This window comes from Pinus tabuliformis, chromosome 7 (assembly GCF_031772625.1).
Source record: "Pinus tabuliformis cultivar Carrire ecotype Pingquan chromosome 7, CPIR1, whole genome shotgun sequence".
NCBI lineage: Eukaryota > Viridiplantae > Streptophyta > Pinopsida > Pinales > Pinaceae > Pinus > Pinus tabuliformis.
In genome coordinates this window covers 1,476,368,567-1,476,374,566 of record NC_142293.1, presented here as the reverse complement: position 1 = coordinate 1,476,374,566, position 6,000 = coordinate 1,476,368,567, and positions in this window count along the sequence as shown.

The window sequence follows — 6,000 nt, the reverse complement described above, 5'->3', positions numbered from 1 at the left end:
TATGTGGTTGTTGCATCACAAACATACGTAACATGTCCTCCAACACTTGATTCACTCGTTCAGTTTGTTCGTCTGTTTCAGGATGGTAAGATGTACTAAATTGGATCTAGGTACCCAATACGGGAAAGAGGGTTTTCCAGAATGTGGATGTAAATTTTACATCCCTATCAGAAATTACCACTTTGGGTATTTCGTGCAGACAAAAAATTTCCCTCATAAATATGTCTACAATTTCCACAGTTTTGTAAGTGGATTTCACGTGTATAAAGTGATCGGTTTGGCTCAATTTTTCCACCACCACCATAATTGAGTCATGCTACTTTTTGGTACGAGGTAAGTTGGTGATGAAGTCCAGAGATATGGTCTCCCATTTCCACTCTGGGATGGGCAATGGTTGCAACAAACTAGCAGGATGTTGATGTTCCGCCTTTACCAACTGACATTCCAAACATTTGGATAAGTACTCAGTGACATCTTTCCTTAACCCAGGCCAAAAATAACCCTTCTTGATGGCTAAAAACAACTTTTGGTACCCTGGGTGGCCAGCACATAGTTTCCTATGAAACTCATCCAATATCAATTGTTTAACAGAATTTTGGTTAGGAACATATATTCTATTTTTTAAGGTGAGGAGCTGATCTGAATTTATTTCAAAATCTGATATTTCCTTTTTCAACTGAGCTTCCCTTGCTTGTTGCCAAAGAAAAGTGTATTCTGGGTCCTTGATGGAGGCTTCCTTTATGATTTCTGGGATATTTGAGTGTACCTGACTGATTTGGACCTCATAAATACAATGTAATTCCCTGCTCAATGTGTTGGCCACTCAATTCTACTTACCTTTTAGATGTTTCATTTCGAAATCGAACTCACTCAAAAATGTTGTCCATCTGGCCTGCGGAGCATTTAAGATACTCTGGTTAAAGAAATTGGTAAGGCTACTATGAACTGTTAATAGCATAAATTTCTTCCCCAATAGGTAGTGTCCCCACATTTTAAGTGCATGCACTCTTGCTGTTAATTCAAGGTCATAAGAAGAATATTGCTGCTCATAATCCTTCAATTTCCTTGATTCATAAGCAATAACTTTCCCTCTTGTGTCAGCACTCTGCCAACACCTTCTTTACTAGAATCCATGCAAACCACGAAAGACCTTTCCAGATCTCTACCTTTAACACGAGTTCCATGGTAAGTAGGTGTTTTAGCCTTTCAAATCTTTGCTGACATTCAACTATCCATCAGAAAGTACATCCCTTTTTCTGTAATGAAGTCATTGGAAAAGCGATTTTTGAAAATCCTTCGATGAACCGATGGTAGTACTCAGCCAAACCCGGGAATGACTTGATATCAACAACATTCTTTGAAATGGTTCATTCCATAATGATTTTGATCTTTTCTGGGTCCACTACTATTCCCTCTGCTGATATAACATGACCCAAGTACTAAATCTGACTTTTGAAAAAGTCACACTTGCTATATTTAGCATATAACTAATTTTCCCGCAGAGTTTGCAATACTATCCTTAGATGTTGTTCATGCTCCTCCTGATTCTTGGAGTATATTAAAATGTCATCAATAAAAATCAGTACAAATTTATCAAGATAGGGCTGGAAAATACTATGCATCAAACTCATAAACATGGTTGGGGCGTTTGTAAGGCCAAACAGAAACACCACGAACTTGTAATGACCATAATGAGTTCAGAATGAAAATTTTCAAATGTCTTCCTCTTTTATCCTTATTTGATGGTAACCGGACCTTAAATCAATCTTTGAGAATACTTTGGATCCTTTCACCTGATCAAATAGATCGTCAATACGTGGCAAGGGATATTTATTCTTCATGGTGGGTTTAATTAACTGACGATAATCGATGCATAATCTCAGAGTTTTGTCTTTCTTTCATACGAACAGTATAGGGGCTCCCCAAGGGGACATGCTGGGGCGAATGTACTTCTTGTCCAGAAGTTCTTGAAGATGCATTTTAAGTTATGATAGCTCAGGTATGCTCATGTGATAAGGGGCCCTCGATACAGGGGTTGCACCCAGAATTAGTTCGATGGTGAAATCAATATCACGCTTGGGTGGTAATCCAAGAATGGATTCAGGAAATACATCACCAAATTCCTTAATAACAAGAATATTTTCCAAGGAGGTCATTTTATTTTTAGAATTTGTAAATCCCATCTTGACAACATATATCTGACAACCTTTCCTAATATATTTTCCTAGCTGACTTGTTGTGATGGTACGTAACTTGGTATTTGTCTTGATTCCTTCAAGTTCTTTCCTTTGACATAACTCAATGATAAAACTAATAGTTTTCTACTTGCAATCACCTAGGGACCATCATTTTTCCAACTAATCCATCCCTATTAAAATGTCGTATGAACCCAAAGGAAGTATATTAAGGTCAACATAAATGGGTTGACCTGAAATTGTTATGGGACAACATTCTATTTTTGCAATTACCCTTCTTTTTGGCCCGATGGCTAGTTGAACTAACCATGGCTTTGGAAACTTACTGCTCTGCAATTGACAACTATCTACAACCTTAGGACTAACATAGCTTAGGCTAGCACCGGGATCAAACAAAAAAGAGACAGGTTGCTTAGCAATCATACCTTCACATTCAATCATGGTGGGCTGGTATTCTACTTGATGGTTGTTTAGAGCAGAATTAATTATGGGCATGCTCCTCACCACTTCACAAACTGTGGAAGCTTCTTGCATGTTTGATACCTGTTCCGTCCTTGCTTTATGCGTGCAGTTTTTGTAATAGTGGGGTTCTCCGCATCCCCAGCATTGCAGAGGCGGTTTTGATTGTTGGTCGTTAACAGATTTATTAACTCCTTCTTATTGTCTATTTTCAGAATACGCAGCTTTGAGTTGGTTTCTAGCTGGAAATCTACTGAGATGTTTTTGCTGTAAATTTCTTCCATTAGTAAATTTTGTTTGTCTATTTGGAATCAGATTCCTTCCCTTCCTGTTCAATCCCCCCTTAGGTCCCTCATTCTTCTGTCTCATTTGCTGGTAGCAGATGCGATCTTTTCGCACTACATCATCCATGGTTCTTAGGTAATCAAACTCGAGCTTCTCCTTCATGAAATTGGGTAAGCTACTGATGAAACGTTGAATTTTGGCCTTTTCTTCTTGCATATAAGGCACATAGCATAGTAAGGAGGTGAATCGTTTCACATATTCGTCCATGGTTAAGGTTCCCAATCTTAACTCATGAAGTTCCTTTGCTTTTTCATCATAATAATCTTCAATTAGATACTTATCCTTGAAATTCTTTTGAAATTTTGTCCATGTAACCCGTTCTTCATTGATTTTTCTCACCGTTTTGATTTCTTCCCACCAAATGGTAGCCATACTTCGTAACTGATAAACTGCCAAACGTGCCTTCAATTTATCAGTATAATCATAAATATGAAAGTATTTGTTCATGTCAATTAACCAAGCTTCCTCTGCCTCTTTAGATTCCCATTCAAAGAGGGATGGTTTAATCTTTTTGAATTCTCCTTGTAATTCAGATTTCTGTATTTTTGTCTTGTGCTGGTCAGAGACATTGTCTGAACACCCTTCTTCATCTTCCCCATGTTTTTAAGCTAACTCAACATTCTCTTCTCCATATTGATATGTTGGGGTTTTCTCTCTATCTTTAGAACTAGGGTCTGGATCCCGTTGGTTTTTTCGATTGTATAGACTTCTAAGGATTCTTTCATGTTCTAGTCGTAGCCATTCATTGTCTGTTCTTAAAATTTTCATCTCAGCATGTAGTTGCTGAATAGTTTCGAATTGAACAGCATTAGCTTGGCGAGATTCCTCTCTGAGCTGTATCCAAATATCAAGATTGGTGTTCACATACGCTATCTCTAGCAGGTCTGGTGGTCGGGGCTTCTCTACATTCTGGCCCCTTTTTTTGCTGATGCAGGTCTCTGTGTTCACATGCACACTTACTTAGTCATTTTGATTTGGTCACGTTTATTCATATATACATAATTCCCCAAAGAGTCTCAGTGTATGAACCTGAGCTCTAATACCATATGTAACACCTCAAAACATTTAACACCACACAAAATTTTACATACAATGGAAACAATATATATATATATATATATATATATATATATATATATATATATAGATATATATATATATATATATATATATATAAAATTACAAATATCAGTTTATTATGTATGTTTATTATGTATGAGTTTGACAACTGTTACTTTATTGTTAATGGCACCTTGGTAATTTATTGCTAATTGATTTGATTATATTCCATGCGATATGGGAATTAAGGTTCACACCGGGTCGCATTTATGCTTCACATGAAATCTGAGAGGTCTTACTGTCCCTGACCTGACCTGTGTTAATTGCTCCCTGCTATCGGTTCCACACGACATGATCTCGACGTATCTAGCTACATGTATTCGACAAAGGCAAGGGTTTTCTTGTGACACTTGGCTCGATCTGCTCCCGTGGGTTTTTGGAGGGCGATCCGACGATGGAAGAGAGTTCAGGTGTTACCATCTACCCAAAACTCTCATGCCCAACCCACTGTGGTTTCATTTGGGCTTCTCCTTGCTGCAACTCTGCAACTCTATTGGCCCTTGGTGGCTTCAGGTTGATTCGAACCCTTTTCTATTGTGCGTAATGGAGGTTTTCAACATAGTCATGCCATTAGGTAGCTTAATTCCCATGACCCTATTCGATTTCAGTTTACTAAGCTGTGGTGGTTGTATTTTTACTCTAGTGTTTCGTATAGTGTGGTGTCTAACTGGATCCTTCCATCATCCAGGGGTGGCATTAATGTCTTAGATTCCATGGCAGGTGGCCAAAACCCTGATCGACTTCTAGAAGGTGAGTCGACTTCTGTCTGTGTTTTTATTCAATTATTTCCAGAGTTTACTAACAATGTTTAATTCAGGCTTTACTGACCAATGCCTTGTGTAGGAAATGCAGGAGGGTTTCCATCTATTAGAGTTCGTCAGTTTCAGGTAAGAATCTCGCTTCCTTGGGATTACTTGAATCTATGGTTTTTAGTGGATTTTTGACTTGGATAGATTTTTGAGACTGTTATTCTTGCTCGCAGGTACCCTACACATTACACTGTAGTTGGTATGCTTTTCGAGTGGTTTCAACAGTGTTACTCGTATTTCCTTTAAGGGCTTATGGTTTTTGTTATAGGTTGGAAACTCCTTTCCAGTTCATTAAATGGTTAATAGTCATAGAGTAAAGCGGACTATGTAGGAATTTGTTTGACAGGCCGTGGCCTTATGTCGAAATTTCCGAGCCATACTTTCGTTTGTATTATTAGAATTTGGTTGTGTTAGTCCTGGCGCACGACGCTACATATATTTTTGGCACTGCTTGTTCTGAGTTTCGTTTGGATTTAGCGAACTGTGTTTCTTGGAAAGACAAAAACGGATATTTATGTTTAATGATTTAAGGGTTTAACTGTGTTAATATTATGAGATCTTGCAGCCGAAGAGCCAATACTATAATTTCATGATTGATTCAGGTCCTTATAGTTTACTGCTATTTTATGGTTATGAGGTTTTCAGGCCGAAGAGCTAATATTGTTACTTTGTGATTGATTAAGGTCTTTAGAAGTTACAGTCCTCTGTTTAACTTGAAGAACTTTATTTAATTTAGTCCTTTGTTACTTTTTATAAAGAAAACACTTCCTATACTGATATTTCTCTTACTGCTTTTCTCTGTCATCGTAATGACTAGTAAAGGTTATTTCTATTTTCCTTTTAAAAGTAAACATAAAATGATGGGGTATTGATCTCTAGTTAAGCAGAAAAGTATCTTCCTTCTGCGGCTTATTGCTTCTATTCATTCAGAAGTCTGTACATGTTATCATAAAAGTCTATTCTTATAAATTCAAGAGTTTGTGTATCTATATAATGCGGTAAATTACTAGACCATGCAATACTTAACTGTAATCTTTCACTACTAGTTCTGTTGAATGTAGACATTTCAATTC